The sequence below is a fragment of the Caretta caretta genome, chromosome 16 (genome assembly GCF_965140235.1).
Source record: "Caretta caretta isolate rCarCar2 chromosome 16, rCarCar1.hap1, whole genome shotgun sequence".
Lineage (NCBI taxonomy): Eukaryota > Metazoa > Chordata > Testudines > Cheloniidae > Caretta > Caretta caretta.
In genome coordinates, this window is record NC_134221.1 from 3,476,310 (window position 1) to 3,497,550 (window position 21,241).

General features: G+C 47.6%; 1 long non-coding RNA gene across 1 annotated transcript; it reads left to right on the forward strand.

Moving 5' to 3' along the window:
• The first annotated feature begins 14,108 nt into the window (after positions 1 to 14,108).
• LOC142069408 (uncharacterized) lies at positions 14,109 to 20,375 on the forward strand. Its single transcript, XR_012665223.1, has 2 exons — positions 14,109 to 14,933; positions 19,184 to 20,375. It is a non-coding gene; the product is annotated as an uncharacterized LOC142069408 (long non-coding RNA).
• The last annotated feature ends 866 nt before the right edge of the window (positions 20,376 to 21,241 follow it).

The window sequence follows — 21,241 nt, forward strand, 5'->3', positions numbered from 1 at the left end:
TTGCCCTTCAGCCAGGCTCCCAGCACTTCAGTTGCTTGGTGATGGTGTCTGTAGATGGAGGCAGAAGAGAGAGAGCGAGCGAGCATGGCAAACGTCTCTCCCTTTTATCCTGTTCTTTCTTCCCTCTTGGCTTTGCCCCCCCCCATCCTTCAGAGTCAGGTGAGCATCATCCCAAACTGACCAAGGGAAGGGGGGTGACTCACTCGAGAGGCCAACAGATCCTTTGTTGCTGCCTAGGCCAGTGTCCTTTGTTCCTGTGAGGCTGGGCTGGGTTTGTCCCATCCAGGCCCTGATGAGGTGTGAACTGCCCCTCTGCTCCTGGAGAGTTTTGCCTGGGCTTGTTTTAAGCCATGAGGACACATTTTCAGCCTCATAACTATATACATGAAATTATAACCTATAACATCACTATAACAACAACGCTCAGTGCATCATGAACCTTCCGAAGACAATCAACATGACAAACTTTGCATTGGATACCACACAATCATATTATAATGACGAACATGGGGGTGCAGGGTGTTCTCATGAGATACAGAGTGTCACAGGGGGTCTATAGTAGACTCCTACTATGACATCACCCCTATTGTTTATCCCTTTTATCTTTACCCAGAGACCCCCAACAGATCTGCCTCCCACTGCCTTCTGCGTCTCAGAACAAGTGTATGTATTCTTGCTATACACTGCAATCCCTCCTCCCTTTTCCCTGCCTGTCCCTCCTGAACAAGCTTTACCTCTCTTTGCCAATATTCCAGTCATGACACTTGTTCCACCAAATCTGTGATGCCAATTAAATCATAATTTAGCTTATGTACTAATACATGGCCTGTCTTGATAGTTTGAATGGATGCAACTGGTTTACCTGTGTACGCTTAGGAAATGGAAGATTAGCTTCAAAGCAAAGCTCTGCACTGCGTATCCTTCCTTGGGAGAAGGTTCTGCTGTGATAATTGCTGTAAGGAGGCTTATCAACTTGCTAGAGAGCTAAAAAGGAAAGTCCTGGGCCTGATCCTGCCATCTGAGGCTGGATCTGAAAATGCTTTTTTTGCTTCTGTCTTCACGAACAAGGTCAGCACAGCATGGGGAGGAGGTGACCAGCCCTCTGTGGAGAAAGAAGCGGTTCGGGACTATTTAGAAAAGCTGGACGAGCACAAGTCCGTAGGGCCGGATGCGCTGCATCGGAGAGTGCTAAAGGAGTTGGCGGATGTGATTGCAGAGCTATGGGCCATTATCTTTGAAAACTCAAGGCAATCAGGGGAAGTCCCGGACGACTGGAAAAAGGCTAATGTAGTGCCCATCTTTTAAAAAGGGAAGAAGAAGGATCCTGGGAACTACAGGCGAGTCAGCCTCATCTCAGTCCCTGGAAAAATCATGGAGCGGGTCCTCAAGGAATCAATTCTGAAGCACTTAGAGGAGAGGAAAGTGATCAGGAACAGTCAGCATGGATTCACCAAGGGCACGGCATGCTTGACTAAGCTAATTGCCTTCTATGATGAGATAACTGGCTCTGTGGATGAGGGGAAAGTGGTGGACGTGTTGTTCCTTGACTTTAACAAAGCTTTTGACACGGTCTCCCACAGTATTCTTGCCAGCAAGTTAAAGAAGTATGGGCTGGATGAATGGACTATAAGGTGGATAGAAAGTTGGCTAGATTGTCGGGCTCAACGAGTAGTGATCAATGGCTCCATGTCTAGTTGATAGCTGGTATCAAGTGGAGTGCCCCAAGGGTCGGTCCTGGGGCTGGTTTTGTTCAATATCTTCATTAATGATCTGGAGGATGGTGTGGATTGCACCCTCAGCAAGTTTGCAGATGACAAATCCCCCCTCATTCTTCTCTTCCGTAGACTAAACATCCCCAGTTCCCTCAGCCTCTCCTCATAATTCATGTGTTCCAGTCCCCTAATCATTTTTATTGCCCTCCGCTGGACTCTTTCCAATTTTTCCACATCCTTCTTGTAGTGTGGGGCCCAAAACTGGACACAGTACTCCAGATGAGGCCTCACCAATGTCGAATAGAGGGGAACGCTCACGTCCCTCGATCTGCCAGCAATGTCCCTACGAATACATCCCAAAATGCCATTGGCCTTCTTGGCAACGAGGGCACACTGTTGACTCATATCCAGCTTCTCGTCCACTGTAACCCCTAGGTCCTTTTCTGAAGAACTGCTGCAGAGCCATTCGGTCCCTAGTCTGTAGCGGTGCATGGGGTTCTTCCATCCCAAGTGCAGGACTCTGCACTTGACCTTGTTGAACCTCATCAGATTTCTTTTGGCCCAATCCTCCAATTTGTCTAGGGCCCTCTGTATCCTATCCCTACCCTCCAGCGTATCTACCACTCCTCCCAGTTTAGTGTCATCCGCAAACTTGCTGAGGGTGCAATCCACACCATCCTCCAGATCATTTATGAAGGTATTGAACAAAACCGGCCCAAGGACCGACCCTTGGGGCACTCCACTTGATACCAGCTGCCAACTAGACATGGAGCCATTGATCACTACCCGTTGAGCCCGACAATCTAGCCAACTTTCTATCCACCTTATAGTCCATTCATCCAGCCCAAACTTCTTTAACTTGCTGGCAAGAATACTGTGGGAGACAGTGTCAAAAGCTTTGCTAAAGTCAAGGAACAACATGTCCACTGCTTTTCCTTCATCCACAGAGCCAGTTATCCCATCATAGGAGGCAATTAGCTTAGTTAGGCATGACTTGCCCTTGGTGAATCCATGCTGCCTGTTCCTGATCACTTTCCTCTCCTCTAAGTGCTTCAGAATTGATTCCTTAAGGACCTGCTCCATGATTTTTCCAGGGACTGAGGTGAGACTGACTGGCCTGTAGTTCCCAGGATCCTCCTTCTTCCCTTTTTTAAAGATGGGCACTATGTTAGCCTTTTTCCAGTCATCTGGGACCTCCCCCGATTGCTGTGAGTTTTCAAAGATAATGGCCAATGGCTCTGCAATCACATCTGCCAACTCCTTTAGCACTCTCGGATGCAATGCATCTGGCCCCATGGACTTGTGCTCATCCAGCTTTTCTAAATAGTCCCGAACCGCTTCTTTCTCCACAGAGGGCTGGTCACCTTCTCCCCATGCTGTGCTGCCCACTTGTTTATGAAGACAGAGGCAAAAAAAGCATTGAGTACATTAGCTTTTTCCACATCCTCTGTCACTAGGTTGCCTTCCTCATTCAGTAAGCAGCCCATACTTTCCTTGAGTTTCTTCTTCTTGCTAACATACCTGAAGAAACCCTTCTTGTTACTCTTAACATCTTTTGCAACTCCAGGTGTGATTTGGCCTTCCTGATTTCACTCCTGCAAGCCCGAGCAATATGTTTATACTCATCCCCGGTTATTTCCCAGGGGATCTTGCCCATCAGTTCCCGGAGGGAGTCAAAGTCTGCTTTTCTGAAGTCCGGGGTCTGTATTCTGCTGCTCTCCTTTCTTCCTTGTGTTAGGATCCTGAACTCGACTATTTCATAATCACTGCCTCCCAGGTTCCCATCCACTTTTGCTTCTCCTACTAATTCTTCCCGGTTTGTGAGCAGCAGGTTAAGAAGAGCTCTGCCCCTGGTTGGTTCCTCCAGCGCTTGCACCAGGAAATTGTCCCCTACATTTTCCAAAAACTTCCTGGATTGTCTGTGCACCACTGTATTGCTCTCCCAGCAGATATCAGGGTGATTGAAGTCTCCCATAAGAACCAGGGCCTGCGATCTACTAACTTCTGCGAGTTGCCAGAAGAAAGCCTCGTCCACCTCGTCCCCCTGGTCTGGTGGTCTATAGTAGACTCCCACCACGACATCACCCATGTTGCTCACACTTCTAAACTTAATCCAGAGACTTTCAGGTTTTTCTGCAGTTTCATACTTGAGCTCTGAGCACTCATACTGCTCTCTTACATACAGTGCAAGTCCCCCACCTTTTCTGCCCTGCCTGTCCTTCCTGAACAGCTTATATCCATCCATGACAGTACTCCAGTCATGTGAGTTATCCCACCAAGTCTCTGTTATTCCAATCACATCATAATTCCTTGACTGTGCCAGGACTTCCAGTTCTCCCTGCTTGTTTCCCAGGCTTCATGCATTTGTATATAGGCACTTGAGGTAACCTGCTGATCACCCCTCTTTCTGAGTATGAGGCAGGAGCCCTCCCCTCTCACGTGCTCCTGCTCGTGCTTCCTCCCGTTATCCCACTTCCCCACTTACCTCAGGGCTTTGGTCTCCTTCCCCCGGTGAACCTAGTTTAAAGCCCTCCTCACTAGGTTAGCCAGCCTGCTTGCGAAGATGCTCTTCCCTCTCTTCATTAGGTGGAGCCCGTCTCTGCCTGGCACTCCTCTTTCTTGGAACACCATCCCATGCTCAAAGAATCCAAAGCCTTCTCTCCGACACCACCTGTGTAGCCATTCATTGACTTCCACAATTTGACGGTCTCTACCCAGGCCTTTTCCTTCCACGGGGAGGATGGACGAGAACACTACTTGCGCCTCAAACTCCTTTATCCTTCTTCCCAGAGCCACGTAGTCCGCAGTGATCCACTCAAGGTCATTCTTGGCAGTATCATTGGTGCCCATGTGGAGAAGCAGGAAGGGGTAACGATCTGAGGGCTTGATGAGTCTCAGCAGTCTCTCCGTCACATCGCGACTCTTAGCTCCTGGCAAGCAGCAGACTTCTCGGTTTTCCCAGCCAGGGCGGCAGATAGATGACTCAGTCCCTCTGAGGAGAGAGTGCCCGACCACCACCACCCACCTCCTCCTCTTGGGAGCGGTGGTCGTGGAACCCCCAACCCTAGGACAGTGCCTCCCATGCCTTCCAATTGGCGGAGTCTCCTTCTGCTCCCTTCCCTCAGACGTATCATCTGGTCCACTCTCCGCATTAGTACACATGGAGAGAACATGAAAACGGTTACTTACCTGTATCTGTCCTGCTGGTACATGGACGTTCCCCTTTTTTCTTCTGGAGGTCACATGATGCCAAATTTCTTCACCATCCTTCTGTCCCCGATGTGCAGCCTGCTCTGAATCTTCAGAACCTTGTGCCCATAGAAGCCTATACTGATATCCGTCCAGGAAATCTTCAGTTTCTCTTATGCAACGCAGGGTCGATACCTGTTGCTCCAGACCTTGAACCTTCTCTTCCAGTATGGAGACTAGCTTGCACTCTGTACAGACAAAGTCACATCTGTCCTGTGGTAGAAAGACAAACATGGCACATCCAGTGCAGGTCACAACAGCTGAACACTCCCCATCCATATTACCTTCCTTCGACGAGCTTCCTCAGGATGGGGCAGTTGGCAGAGCGGTCCTCCGAGCAGTTGTTCCGTGACTCCTACCCTCCTCCAGAGGTAAGCTTGTAATTCACCTAACGTGGAATGGACGTGACCAAGCACTCGAAGAAGAAAATCCAGTTACTTACTTTCTCGTAACTGTCGTTCTTCGAGATGTGTTGTTCACGTCCATTCCACCGCCCACCCTCCTACCCCTCTGTTGGCGTCGCCGGCAAGAAGGAACTGGAGGGGGTCAGGCCGGCGGGGGTATATATGCGGGGCTCAGTGGCGCCACTACGGGGGCCCGCCTGCCCGATGGGAGCCGCTAAGGGAAAAAGTTTCCGACGCTCATGCACACGGCGCGCACACACCTAATGTGGAATGGACGTGAACAACAGTTACGAGAAAGTAAGTAACCATTTTTTTTTACCAGAGTCCCCACTTTATTGATACTGATTTGCAGAACATCCTTTTATTTTCTATTAAATGTTTACTATGTGCTCTCCGTAGAATGAGGCATTTAGCCATGATTTGACAGAAGGTCCTTGGGCTCCTTACATTGAGAAGAGGACAGGAGAGAAAGGAATGGGGGAGTTCCCATGCTAGAGTTTCCAGTGGAGCAATGTTAAGAATGCTGCCGTATAGTGTGGGGCTCAAAATATTGGGTCAATAACTAAATAACATGTAATTTACCTATTAGCTAACCTCATGATCATGGGAACGGCTTGACAGGGAACAGCAGTGCCACTAGCTTACACATTCAGAAACCATGAGTCTAGCCCTTCAATTACTTCCTGAGCTTTAGACTCTGAGGCTGCACTTGGTCATGTTTTCATGCTTTTCTTTGCAACCACGAGGGATAGAAACATACCATTTTCTTCTTTAAATGAAACTGCAAATCTCATAACATCACTTGATTCCAGGGGCTTCAAGAAATACTTCAAAACCCCCCCGAGGCTTGTGATAAAATAGCAAAAGTTAGCAACAATGGCCCAGCTAGTGCCCTGAGCTGCCAGATCGATCTTCGAAGTGTGTGCAAGAGAACGGTGGGGTTGTACTTCGAGGATCAGTTTCACTGTTGGAGCTGCAAGATTTGTACTTCCTGCTCCCTTTTGTGGTGCAGAGTGACTTACTGCAGGACGCAAGTTCTGAGCCTTGCATAGGCAAAATGCAAGCACAAGTCTGGTGCTGATGCTATTGTTACAAGAACTTTTAAGGCTGAAGTTTTGTTATGGGTATACTAAGGTGTACAAAATCAAAATGCTTGACTGTAGAGAAGACTATTGTGATCACTATTCCACAATCACTGAAAGAACTTGCAAGAAATTAGGCTTATTCTGTGTCCAGTTTCAAAGGGCCATGCATAACAAGAGCTTCACAGTGCCTCGCCCAGATTTACTGTCTGGGAAGCTCAGTCCTTATAGGCACAGTCCCCAATACCACAGCTGTTGTGCCCTGGGCAGGGGTCTGTTTGCTGCCCCCTCACAGGCTATGTTTTGTGGAGGGCTTGGAGGGGGAAATGGAAAGCTTTGAGTGGAATTTTAATTCTCATCAGTGGCCTTTTCAGATGAAGGCTTGGCCATTCTGGCAACTCTCATGGTTTTATCACCAGTCTCGTTTGGTGTTTTTCTTAAAGCCCCAGTCCCTCGATTCATGTTTTTGTGTGAGAACGCCAGTGTTCATAAATGAAAAGGCAGTCTCTCAACCTCGCGGTTGAGGGAAAAGCCTAAACATCTTCAATTAAAGGCTCAAACACCAGATGACAAATAAAAAGAATCTTAAATGTATTATAATGAAAATCTTGAAGTTTTTTTAAACCAATTTCAAGAGTTTTCGGTGGCCTGCCTGACTCCTGAGTTTTGAACACTTGGGGCTGGGAACACTGGGTTTGGTGCCCCTGTGAAAAACACCTGAAGCAGCAGCACTGCATTGAGTGGCTCAGGTTCTCGGCAGATATAAACCAGTGCATCAGGGGAGCTCCATTTAGTGGTGCTGATTTGCAGCAGCTGAAGAGTGGCCCCATTCAATTGCAACCTGACTCCTCTGAGCCTGTTCAATTAGAGCAGAATGGGGAGAGTTGCTTGGAGTCAGCAGGTTTCTTGTATTTTGGAGCCTCTCACAAACCAGAGATTCCTCCTGGATGAGAGACTCCCGGGGAGGGGAAGTTAGAGTTTTCCATGCGAACTCGCCAGCTGGCACTTTGGATTCACTTCAGTAAGATTTGGTATTTTGAAAGCAGCTGGGTTAGTAGCTAAAATTAAATCCTCTGTTTGATTCAGTTAACTACTTCAGAGACCAAAGGGCAAATCTAATGGCCAGTAACATCCTCCAAGAAGGGAGACAAACCCCCATTTGGCACTGCAGCTTCCCCTTTCCTATCAGATGGCCTGACTGGCCCATCAGGTGCGTGACTAGTGCATAAAAGGCTAGGAGAAAGTTGCAAGCAATACTGTGAAGGACAAACAGAATTAAGGAGGTATCAGGTGTGCTTCTGTAATTAAGGTTGAGTCTACACTTCCATTCTTTGTATATACATTTCATTAGTACTGTTTTTAACTCCTGTAACTTTCAATTAAAGCAACCAAATTCCTGGCAAATCAGACGCTAGAAATAAGGTTGGAGTAGACTATTTCTAGTGACTTTTTTTGAAAGTTTACAATTAATTTAATACCTTTTATCATCAAAACTCTCTGGTTTGGAAATTATTCTGTCTCCTTCTGTATAGGCCAGTCCTCCACATTCCACAAGTACACAGACATTTTCCCATGCTCAGACTTCAGTTAATTGTCTTATACATTTGAAATATTACTAGAAAAATTACTGGAATTATATTACTGGATTCATAGATCATAAAGCCAGAAGGGATCACTGCGAGCATCTAACCTGACCTCCTGCATAATACAAGCCATAGGATGTCCGTGAATTAATTCCTTTTGAAACTAGAGCAGATCTTTGAGAAAAACATCCAATGTTGATTTAAAAACTGCCAGTGATGGAGAACCCTTGGTAAATTGTTCCAGTGGCTAATTCCCCTCCCTGTTAAAAATGCGCATCTGATGTCTAGTCCAAATTTGCCCAGTTTCAACTTCCGGATCTTGTTAGACCTTGGTCTGTTAGGCTGAAGAGGCCATTTTCAAATTTCTATTCCCCATATAGGTACTTACAGACTGTGATCAACTCACCGTTTAACCTTCTCTTTGTGAAGTTACGTAGATTGAGCAAATTGGAAAACATGCCTTATAGTGACAGACTCAGTCCTTTAATCATTCTTGTCTCTGACCCGTCTCCAATTTATCACCATCCTTCTGGAACTGTGGACACCAGAACTGGACACAGGATTCCAGCCCCAGTCAAACTAGTGCCAACTATGAGGTAATCCAACCATCCTACTCACTGTCTCCCTGGCTCTATAGACAATGGAGGCCCTTGTCAGCTCTCAGAGTTTGCTTCCATCTCTTTCTGTCAAGGGCAAATTTTCCCCATTGATGGTAATTCACATTAAGAGCTCTTAGGTATTGCTGAGTAGCATCCTCCATATTCTCCTGGGTCAGCCATATGGTCGGCCACCATAAGCATGTCCTCCTTACCTCAGCTGTCATCCTAACCACATGTCCTGCCTGCTGAAGTCACTGGGATTTTACTACATTTACTATATACTCCATAGTTCTCCATGGGCCTACCACACTTCCTTCTTAGATCTTCTTCTCCACACATTGTTCTCCCTTACTGGCCCCAAAATTTGTCTCAACACTTTATTTTCAAAGGAATTCAGAGTCTTTTTTTCTTTGTAGTAAGTGCCCATAAAAAACAATTTTCAGAGTAGCAGCCGTGTTAGTCTGTATTTGCAAAAAGAAAAGGAGTACTTGTGGCACCTTAGAGACTAACAAATTTATTTGAGCATAAGCTTTCGTGAGCTACAGCTCACTTCATCGATGAAGTGAGCTGTAGCTCACGAAAGCTTATGCTCAAATAAATTTGTTAGTCTCTAAGGTGCCACAAGTACTCCTTTTCTTTTTATAAAAAACAATTGTTCTTATAATGGTCGTATCTGTCTGAAGCTTGGTCTTTCTTAGTAATTGTTTGGAGCTAAAAATTCTCTGCAGAGAAAAGTAACATTCCTACTCTGTAACTGGGCTTTAATTGCCTCCCTCAACAAACTGTTGTGGGTAATTAATGCTCCTAGGTATTTAAACTGTCTAGTTTGTAGATATCTACAGCCATCAACCGCTCAGTAAACTTGTCCAAGATCCTCCCATCTTCTTACAACCACAGAGTTGGTTTTATCTTCATTGCTCTGACTCCCATTTATCTTGCCACTTCTTTCAAGCCTCCAGTCAGCCTGTGTAACGTGTTCCCTGTCTCTCCTCTACTAGCTAGGTGATCAGCATCGCCAAGGTTTGCTTTGGGCCATTTCCATTCACCCATCCTGATTGTGGCAATGACCATATCACTTTTTCCACAGCCGCATTGAAGAGTACTGCAGACAGGGCCTTTTCCTGCCTTCATCTAGTATTGATGTCATGGGGGACAGAGGTTTCACTCCCTGTTCGCAACCACAACCACACATTTATACCATCCTAATAATTTTATCATGGATTCCAGCCTACTTCTACCTGAGATTACCAGCCTATGTAGCCAAGGATCACTTTAGCCTTTTGGTCACAGCATCACACTGGAAGCTCATGTTCAGCTGATTATCCACCATAACCCCCAAGTCACTGCTCTCCAGGGTAGAGTCCCCCCTTCTGTGGGTATGACCTACATTCTTTGTTCCTAGATGTATTAAAACATATATTGTCTGTTTGCGTCCATTTTACCATGCAATCCTGATTGCTCTGTATCAATGACCTCTCCTCTCTGTTATTCACTACTCCCCCAGTCTTTGTGTCATCTGCAAACTTTTTCAGCAGTGATATTTGTTTTCTTCCAGGTCATTGCTCAAAATGTTAAGCAGTGGAGATAGTGTTAAAAACAATTCCTGAGGCACCCCACTAGAAACATACCTGCTAGATAATAGTTCTCCATTTACATTTTGAGACCTGTCAGCTAGTTTTTAATCCATTTAATGTGTGTCTTGCCTTGTTAATTTTGTATTGTTTTGCATGACATTTTGATTAAAAACTAGTACCAAGTCAAATGCCTTACCAAAGACTAAGTATAATACATCAACACTACTCTCTTTATCAACCAAACTTGTAATCTCTTCCAAATAAAAATCACATTATTGTCCTAGACCAGGATGTAGGTGCTCAGACCGGGGGTCAGACTAGGAGTAAGGGCCAAGAATCAAGCCAAAGGTTGGAGCTGGATTCAGTAGCATGGATCTGGAACAAGACAAGAACAGGACAAGAAGGCTGGAATCAGAATCAATACAGGGTACAGGAGTCTGGCCAGTAGGCTGGGTCCAAAGCAGCAGCCACCCAGGGATTCAACTAGTTGTTCAGACAATTTTCTGTGCCTCCTTCTGTCTTAAATAGTGAGTCTGAGCCAACTGATGAGGTCAGATGTCTCCTCCACTTGGGAGCTTTCTGGGCAGTGCCTATGGTGAGCTAGGGCCCACCAGCCCACACTCCCTACTGGTACCAGAAAGCTACGAGGTGATGTCTGCAGGCTGAAGCTAGCCTGGGGATGCAGATCATGGGTTTCAAACCCAGGTCTCTCTCACTATTAGTTTGACAGCATCATCTTTACATAATCTCAAATTGATTGGCATTAATTGCATTATCCTCCTTTAATTCTTTATAATCAAGTCCCATATCAGCTGCTCCTGATCTTGCCCAGGATCGGTCAGGCTGACAGGGCTATAATTACCAGGTCATCCAGGTATATTTTAGAAATATTGGCACCGCATTGGAAGAAGGCTAATCTCTGGAACTTTCTCAGTGTTCCAAGAATGATTGAAAATTAATATTAATAGTACAGTCAGCTCCTTGGTCAGCTCTTTTAAAACTCTTGGATGCTGATTCTGGCCCCTTTCTGTGGAAAAGCATGGCAACCAGCAAGGGGAGAATTCCCCCAGCACAGCAATGGCTGTACAGGGGTAGCATAGAGACTCTCTCAGCCTCTAGTGCTGTGAGGTTACCCCAGTGAATAGCAAACACTGGCACAGAGCTTTTCCTTCGGAGGTCTCAGTTAAGTGATGACTCTATTAGCAAGCACTGCAGAGCTCTATAGTTGGCAATAGCAATAAGTCACTCCTAGGAAAAGTCAGTGGAATTGAAAGACACAAGAATAAACACTCCTGTAATTAAAAAAAAAAAAAGGAAGTAAAAATAAACATTACTTCTCTCCAGTGTTGAATCAGGCTCCTTTGCTCTCTGTTGTCAAGGCCATAAGCCTGACTGGCCAGGTTCCAGGGCAGGAAATCAAGTGGTGATAGCAATCCCCAGAGCATAGAGAACTAATTCCGGAAGCATTATGGGCATCTGCCATTGCTCACTGTCTGTTTCAACCCTGCATTAGGTCATTATGATTCCTTGGCCCATCCAACTCCCACATTCCTTTGTCTTTGAGGGAAGAAGGCAAACAAACCCTTGACTCTCTTGGCTGGCCTTGGGGAGGTGGGTCAGTCTGGACGGAGGGAAAGTGAAACATGCCTTTCAGTGTTTCTAAAGAGCCCTGCAGTGTAATAACACCCCCAGCGTGGGCTGGACAAATGTTGGAGCATCTGGAAATGTAGGAACTGGTTCCAAAGCAGCAAACGGTTGAGCAGTTTCCAAGGTTGTTCCTTTTAAGAAATGCAGTTTCTTTCTAACCCTTGCACATAGGATCTGTGTATAACAACTGGCTCCGAATCACTGATTCTTTTCTCAGCAGCTCAAGGATTCCCAACCCTGCACTGCTACAGTTCCAAGCTGTTGTGATCAGTACTCCAGCCTCCTCCTCCCCAGGCTGGGCCTGCTGCACAGCCATAGCTTGTGTCCTAGCGTGTGTTAACCCTGGAGCTCCCTAAGCAGCTGTACGCTCAGGGTGGGTCTGGTTGGTGCAGCCCTTGGGATGCTAAATGGGTTCACTTGCCTGAAAAATTGGGGCTGAGTTTTCCAGCTCCCTGGTTCCTCTGCTGTGGTGTGTGCATCGCACTAGAAGTCTGCTGTCACTCTCACGTCTCAGGAGCTCTTGGGATGGGAATGACAAGATCAACAAGTAACATACCTCCAGAAGAACCTGGCTCACACTTTCAAAGGCGAACGGCAAAGTAAAATGAACGAGGTTGTTCTCTTCGCTGCCTCCTGCGATGCCCTTTCCCCAAACCCAACCCCTCCATCGTATTTTTTTTCTGCTTGTTTTCTGAATTAGAACTATCAGGAGCTGGCTGTGGCCAACTGACAATATCCTGCACAAGCCATAGGGAATCAAGATACCTGTTATTGAATTAAATTAAACCTCTTGAATTAGGGGTAACACCTTTGGAGTTCATTGTATTGCACCCTTAGTTGCAGCACCCCTACTTAGCCAAGTGAATAACAGTGCTATGGAGGTCAGTGGGAAGGGGCTGAAGGTCTGGGCTCATGGGCTGCGCTGGTAGGTATTGCTTGACAGATTTCGTTTAATCAGTCAGTTGTCTGAATGCCAACACGTGCTTTATTCACTAAGCTATTCTTTGGGGAAGCGGAGGAGGAGAGAGTGTTAGGGGCAGCAGGCTTGATAAGTCAGTAGAGTCCAGCCCTTCCTTTTATACAACCTATACAGGGAAAGGGAGCTCTGAGCCACATTTCAGCTCAGTACGATTTTTTTTAATGGTTGAGCTATAATAAGCTCCTGAAATGCTGACTCAGCCTTAATCAGAGCAGCATTATGAACAGTCATTACTGGAGCTTCATTACAGCCCAGGAACTGACTCTGGTTAATGAGAAGAGCAGGGTCTGCTGTGACTGTGCTAATCTGCAGCCTGTATGCCTGGGTGGCCAGGAAGAGACTAGCAGACTCCACAGTCACTGTGCAGCGAATTCTTGCTAACAGCAGCTAGGGTCCCCTCCTTGCTGGCAGATGCTGGAAGGAAACATGCATGTAGTATCAGGGGAGGGGGCTGCAAGGTGCACATCAGCCCAAGTGACTGCACCAGGGATCTTTGCCTGAGGCAGCTCTGTGGTACCTCCCCTGTACCCGGGAGCTGCACAGCAATGAGGAGCAGAGGTGCCTGTATTAGGGGGGCTCAGCATAAGAGCCATGGCACAGTCATCACTTTCTGAGGCCCCCTCAACATGCTATAAAAATTCCACGTCCCACCTGTGCCGCAACAACTGGTTTTCTGCATCTCCATAGATTAAAAGCCATGGCTGGCACTAGGGGGTAGCAAGCAGGGCAATTGCCCAGGGCCCCACGCCACAGGAAACCCTGGGAAGCTGAGCTGCTCAGGCTTCGGCTTTCAGCTCTGGGCCCCAACGAGTGTAACGCCGGCCCTGCTCTATGGTTTATTTTGGTGAACCGCCTGAAACCTGCTCATGGCCCCCCAAGAGCCTCCAGATCCCTGGTTGAGAGCCACTGCCATACACCCTTCTCCATAGGTGCTGACTCCGTGGGTGCTCTGGGGCTGGAGCACCCACAGGGAAAAAATGGTGGGTGCTAAGCACCCACCAGCAGCCCCCCATCAGCTCCCCTCCACCACCACCCCAGCGCCTCCCACCCGCCCGCAGGTCCTGCGGAGGCTCAGCGCCTCCCTCTCCCGCCTCCTGCCTGCCACAATCAGCAGATTCATGGCGTGCAGGAGGCTGGGGGGGGGTAGGAGGGAGGATGCAACGCACTCGGGCGAGGGGGAGGAACAGGGTGGAGCGGGGGCAGGAAAAGGCAGGGTAGGGGTGGGGCCCTGGGGGAAGGGACGGGGCCTGGGGTGGAGCTGGGGATTGAGCACTCCCTGGCACTTTGGAAAGTCGTCACTTGTGCCCTTCTCTGTTCTTCTGTGGCTGGATTGTGTCACACACCCCATATTCGCTCTTTGAAGAATTCTACCACCGGCCACCTTTTCCGCTCCACGAAGCTGCTGCATTGACACCTTTACCTGTGGGGTCTCCTGCTATATCAAACTGCAATTCGCTAACATCTACACGGGGTCTTTTTCTGCTGGAGAAATCCAGAGTGCTTTACTGACAGCACGGACTAATTCTGGAGGAAGTTACCCAGACTTGTGTGTATTCCCAGGAGTCCTTCGTCCTCAACTAGATTGTCATCAATAGTTTGTATTCAATGACATTGTCTGGGGCTCTCAGTATAACGATGTCTCGCTCAGAACTGTAGAGTCACTATGGATGATCCATGACGGAAAAGGTGGGAGTAGGAGTGAGCCATGCTTGGGGAAAACGTGGATTTCTTCATGTTCATGCTTCGAAGACCCCTTCAGGTTTCATTCTCCAGCTGCTACAAGCTCAGCGTTTTCTGCAGGTGCGATTTCAGGTTGGGCCCAGAATTAGAAAGCAAAGGCAGCAGCTCCTGCAGCAGCATTGAGAAAAGCAAAGCAAATAACCTTGCAGGTGGATGTTGTGCTGTGTCAGAATGGGCTGCAAGGCCTGCTGGGTAGAGCAACCTCAGTGACACCACAAGTCCACTATGTCAGAAACCTGCATGGAAAAAATCAACCACTGGGTTATGGCGTATGCCTCTCTAAGTCACCTTCTGATGACAGATCCCTGTCATTATTCCATCTGACTCCTCTATGCACGACGCTGTTGACAGATTTGACCGAAAGGTTTGTGCAACCCCATACAAGCGGTGGGAAGTGGAAATGCATTATTACAACATGGTGTATCATACTAACGCCATTCATCTCAGCTGTCACTCTAGGGATGCGTAGTTACTCCTGAGGGAATTCGGCACCAAAAAAATTAAAAGTTCTGTGCACAATATTTTAAAATTCTGCAAATTTTATTTCTCAGTAAAAGAATGTGGGGACCACAGGCCACTGGCTGCATGGAGGTGGGGGTCACCCTGCAGCGCCTCCTCCCCCAGGATATGGACTTGGCAGTGCGGCTGCACCTGATCCTGACACAGCACATGGGTCGGGGGGGGGGGGTCTGGCCCAGAAACACTCTGGGGCCCTGACCCTCTGTGCCAGGAGGACCAGCTGTGGGTAGGCAGGCTCCACCTGGCAGGATCTAGGTGTGGGATGAGAGGGTTCTGTGTGGGGCAATCTGGGTGTGGAAAGCTCAATAGGGTGTCTGGGTGTGGGGGCCATGAGACTCTGCAAGGTGGTCCAGGTGAAGGTGGTTGGGGCTCAGCAGGGAGGTCTGGGGGTGGAGGAATGGGGCTCAATGGGATGGGGGTCTGGGTGTGTGGGGCTCATCAAGGTGTGGGGGGGCTCCTCAGGGAGGGGGTTTGAGTATGGGGGGGGCTCAGTGGGGAGTGGTCTGGGTGCCGGGATGGGTGTCTGGATGCAGGGAGGATGGGGGAGTCTCAGTGCGGGTTGGTGGGGCTCGATGGGTGGGTTTTGGGTGTGGGGGAGCTGGATGGGGGGTTCTGGGTGTGTGGGCGGTGAGGCTCTGTGGGGGTGTCTTGTATCGGGGGTCTGGATGCACAGGGGTCAGATGAATGGGGAAGTAGCTCCCTGTACAGTGAGCCCTCCCCCTGTGGCTGAGGAGCGATGTGGGGTAGGGGTGGGGGGGGAGGGTTGTGGAGTTTCCTGCATCCAGGGGAGGATTTTTTGGGGGTGGGTCTGAGACAGCCCCAGCCCCTCTTTTCAGGGGAAGAGGAAGTCCAGTCCTCAGCCCAGCCGGGACTAGCAGCTGAGCTCAGTGCAGGGTAGGAGACACCTCCTGGGGTGTCCCCAGCCCCCTCCTCTGTGATGATTTACGTCTCCGTCAGCTGTTCTGAACACCCAAAACAACACGCCCGCACTGCTGGGGAGGGACGTGTGACCGCTTTTGTGGCTTCCCTTTGCTTCCCCGGCCGAAAGTCATTTTTCTGCAGAGAAGCAAAGAAATCTGTGGAAGACATGAATTCTGTGTATGTACAGTGGCACAGAATTCCCCCAGGAGTAGGCAGTGTACCCATCACCGTGCTGTATAGACATGTGAGACTACAGAACTGAGACACACGTCTACTTGTTATCCATAAAGGACCATATTCCCTACTATTTGGTTAATCAACAGTTTAATTCTAGGATGAGATTTTAAAAAGCTCTGAGTGTTTACCTAAATCTGCTCGCATTGAAGTGGTAAAACTCCCGTTGATTGAAGATTGGAAAAACTAGGTTTGTTTAGTCTGGAGAAAAGAAGACTGAGAGGGGACATGATAACAGTTTTCAAGTACATAAAAGGTTGTTACAAGGAGGATGGAGAAAAATTGTTCTCCTTAACCTCTGAGGATAGGACAAGAAGCAATGGGCTTAAATTGCAGAAAAGGCGGTGTGGGTTTGACATTAGGAAAAACTTCCTAACTGTCAGGGTGGTTAAGCACTGGAATAAATTGCCCAGGGAGGTTGTGGAATCTCCATCATTGGGGATTTTTAAGAGCAAGTTGGACAAACACCTGTCAGGGATGGTCTAGTTATTACATAGTCCTGCCATGAGTGCAGGGGACTGGACTAGATATCCTCTCGCAGTCCCTTCCAGTCCTACGATTCTATGATTTCACTGGAGTGAGTTAGGCCAATGCTGAGCACTTTTGAAAATCACACCCTTCATCTTAACTTCCCAGGAGCTGCCAGTGTTTCTTCAGACCTTGTTTTTGAGGGATGGCTTGTGCAGCAAAATAGGTCTTGCATCATGTTCTGTAAATGGTTGGCCTCAGGTTCATTCTGATCTATGGTGCTAAGGAGTCCCACGCTTGGGGGATTCTCCATTGAGAATGCTCTGTCCTTGATCTGACACTTCCACCCTAGTCACTGTCAACTGCAGTATTTCCACTGAGTGAAGGTCCTTGGTGGGGTATGCTTGGAATTCCTCAGGAATCAGACACAAACAGGAAGCCAGTGGAGTGTGCAGAGCACCAGCATGATGGACCCTCAGCAGTGCTTTTGCTTAAAAGATGATGTTTCCAGGTGGCCTTCACAATGTCCCCGGGTAGAATGAAGTGCAGCAAACTAACCTGGCAGAGCTGACAGCCCAGATCACAGTGGCTAGCTTTTCAGCCAGTCTTTTGATTAGCCAAAGATGTGAGGAATGTCTTGCCACTGTGGCTGGGTTCGTCACGTTCATGTCTGTATTGTTCCATAGCTTCGCCATTACGACAGAGTATTGACGATTGTCTGTCTTTTTATGGCAGAAGCAATGTTTGAGGTGCACAGACATTGACCATGCATGTTCATCTCGAGGTAAAATGAGGTGGATGAGAATCAGCCCTATATACTCTGTTTAAACAAACAAACACACACCAAAATAACCAGCTTGGTCTTTTGAGAGTTCTAAGAATCGGAGCGTATGTCTGACAATGTGAGAGTGAAATAATTTAACACTTTATTCCCTGCTCTTATTAATGTAGAGTTGTATCATATTCCCAGTTAAATCTGCGAGCTACTCAGAGGATAGGGTAGTATTCAACATGAGTGAGAAGAGCAGAGGCCCTTAATTTGTATAGAGTTTGCTCCTCCCTGAGCTCTGAAAAGGGTGTTATGGGGCACAAGATTCACCTTGCTTGCCTGGAGAAGTTGTGAAGCAAACGCCATCATGTCACAATGCTTTTGCCTGCCAAACCTGCAGTAGCAAACCAAGGTCAGGCTTGGCAGGCTGGAATGTTGCTAAGGTCCATCCAGAACCATTGGTCCACAAGTACCATGTTGCTGTGGATGGAAGTGACTGTAAGTGAAATTATGGGGCTGCACCTGCATAACTAATCCCTTTCTTAATCAATTTGGTTCTGTTTTATATACTTGCAAACACCAGTGAGGACAAAAACATTATGTAAAGAGACCTTGCAAGGATCAAACACATAGCTGGTGTGACCAGTTTGATTTCTTGATGTCTGCTCTGTAAGTTTATTAATTTCTTAGTTCTTTGAGACTGAAACGCCCACGAAAAACTGGGAGGATGGTAGAACTTTGTCTTGGAAAGTGCTGTGCTGAGGAAAGAGGAGGACCACTTAAACAGCAACGAAGGAATAATACCTGAAGCCACAGTGGGGCAATCAAGTTTGCTGTCGACAAAGACAGCGGTGACCCAAATCTCCTGGCAGGAACGGAAAGGCCTTTAATCTAATGAGTGCACTTCCCAAGAAGGGGTGGATCCACGATGAGGTAATTTTAAAGTAACCAACCACCAACTGAGAGATTGGTCCACCCGCTGGGGAGAAGCTTCTTACCAAGAGGAAAAGGAAGTGCACCTAAAAATGAAGACGGTTCTGACAATGTAAAAAGAAAAGGAGTACTTGTGGCACCTTAGAGAGTAACCAATTTATTTGAGCATAAGCTTTCGTGAGCTACAGCTCACTTCATCGGATGCATGCTGTGGAAAATACAGAAGATGTTTTTATACACACAAACCATGAAAAAGTGGGTGTTTATCACTACAAAAGGTTTTCTCTCTCCCCACCCCACTCTCCTGCTGGTAATAGCTTTTCTAAAGCGATCACTCTCCTTACAATGTGTATGATAATCAAGGTGGGCCATTTCCAGCACAAATTCAGGGTTTACCAGCAGGAGAGTGGGGTGGGGGGAGAGAAAACCTTTTGTAGTGATAAACACCCATTTTTTCATGGTCTGTGTGTATAAAAACATCTTCTGTATTTTCCACAGTATGCATCCGATGAAGTGAGCTGTAGCTCACGAAAGCTTGTGCTCAAATAAATTGGTTACTCTCTAAGATGCCACAAGTACTCCTTTTCTTTTTGTGAATACAGACTAACATGGCTGTTACTCTGAAATCTGACAATGTAGTTCTCCTCATCTCTTAAGTGCTCACAGATAGGCAAGCAGACAGCATCTATGGCTAAAAGGCAAAGCATGGCTACTAACCATAGACACTGTACATCTAGCTGAGCTCATTTCATACTTTCCTTTTTTCATAGATTCACAGACTACAAGGAAAGAAGGGACCACTGTGATTATCTAGTCTGACGTCCTGCACAGCTCAGGCCATGGGACCTCCCTGAGTAACTTCCTGTTCGAGCTAGAGCAGACCTTTTAGAAAAAAACATGCAGCTGTCATTTAAAAATTGTCAGTGATGGAGACTCCATCATGATCCTTGGTAAATTGCTCCAGCGGTTAATTACTCTCCCTGTTAAAAAATATACACCTTATTTCCAGTCTGAATGTGTCTAGCTTCTTGTTATACCTTTGTCTGCTAGACTGAGGAGCCCATTATCAAAATTTTGTTCCCCATGTAGATACCTGTAGGTTGTGATCAAGTGACCCCTTAGTCCTCTCTGAAACAGTGGCTTTCTGATATTGTCACTAATCTACTAGCTTTGTGGTAGCACAGTTTTGGTATAGTGCCTTTGGGCCTCATGGATACTGTAAAATGAATCCAACAAGCCATATGCTGACCCGATGTGTGGGGACGCAAATCCAGACTTCCATGGAATTGAATTTTGACCCATGGGTAAACATTTTTTAAAGGACCCAATAGTTATACCTGAGGCCAGACTTTCCACAGTCCATTGCACTAGGTGCATCCTGGGTGCTGAGTTTGGGGAAAATCTGGCCCCAGGTGTGGGGGCTGAGCATGACAGATGTGGGGCTGCACTGCAAGAATTGATGAATAATGTATGTTGACCTGGTTTGGGGGACGTTTTACTGGAGGAATATAGTGGTGTAGTTTAATAGGGGGATCATGGGGAAAACAAGCAGGAAGAGAAACAATGGCTCAAGATAAACCACCACCCCCGGTAAACACTGCAAGGTTGTAGAGAGATGGTGCCCAAACTAAGAGCTGTAAAGATTCTACCCCCGGGCTGTAGCCAAGTTACAAAACTGGCTTTGCTATACAGCGCCAAGGCTGGGAGCCCAAAGAGCAAAAGGATGATGGCGGGATACAAAAAGTCTCTTTCTTTCTTGAGGGGAGTCATTGGGAGCTGTTCAGACTGACACAGGCACCCCTCAAGGAGTCTGAAGAAGCTAGGCCTGCCTGGGCTATCATTAGGGGATGGTTAGCCTGTAGGTGAGACTGACGTGCGCACAGACTGTTTATTGTTTTACAATCCTTTTCTCTCTCTGTTTTGTTGCTACTGTTAAGATTAAACAATACTTTGGTTTAAGAAGGCTGCCTGGTTGTGTTATTCCTCACTGGTCACAGACCCTGCAGTGGGGAAAACCAAAAGTGCAGAACCCCTTTGGCGCTGCAGGGTAAGCATGATGGATACACAGGGTGTCGTACCCTAGGGCCTGGTATGAGAGTGGGAGAACTGCAGAATTGCACCCCGCAGCAGGGAAGGGCGGGGGAGGGGAGGGGCACTGGGCGAGACTAGAGCGGGGACAGAAGTGCAGATAGCCCAAACACTGAGCACTTGAAAGCCTGGCCCTGCTCTCTTTTGAAGAACTGGCTGTAACGTGGCACTTGCCTCTTGGCAGTGCCACCTTTTGTGCTCCTGGCACCAGCACAGGACGCTGCCCTCACTAGGTGGGTCTTCAGTGACTCAGCCTTCCGGCCAAGTCACACTGCTGTTAAATGGACGAACCCCTTCCGGGGTACTCACGTCCAAAACAAACAAAAAAGGTCTTCCAATTCCCTGGCTCAAGCTGGGCTCAGCCCCTCCTTCCTGAGGGGGCCTTCTCTCCTTAGCCCCTCTTGGGCCCCCTTAAATCCAGCCCTCTGCTCAGTCTTCTAAAGGAAACTTCTCCCCTTCTTGGGGCTTAAGCCACTTCCCCAGTGGCTGCTGCAGGAACCCAGGCCCACCCACTCCTCTGGGTCCCAAGCCAGGGACCCTATGAACAGGGGTCAGACTCTGCTGCCTTTAACATCATCCATTAGCTGCTACTGTTTTCCCCAAGCTTCTTCCCACTGGGTCTCTTTAGTTTCACCCAGTCTCATAGGATTACAGTTCTCAGGTCCACTCTCTTCTTGTGGACAGCAAAACAGAGCCAGCACTCAGCTTGTGGTTCTCTCTGATGCTCCTGTGGCCAGCAC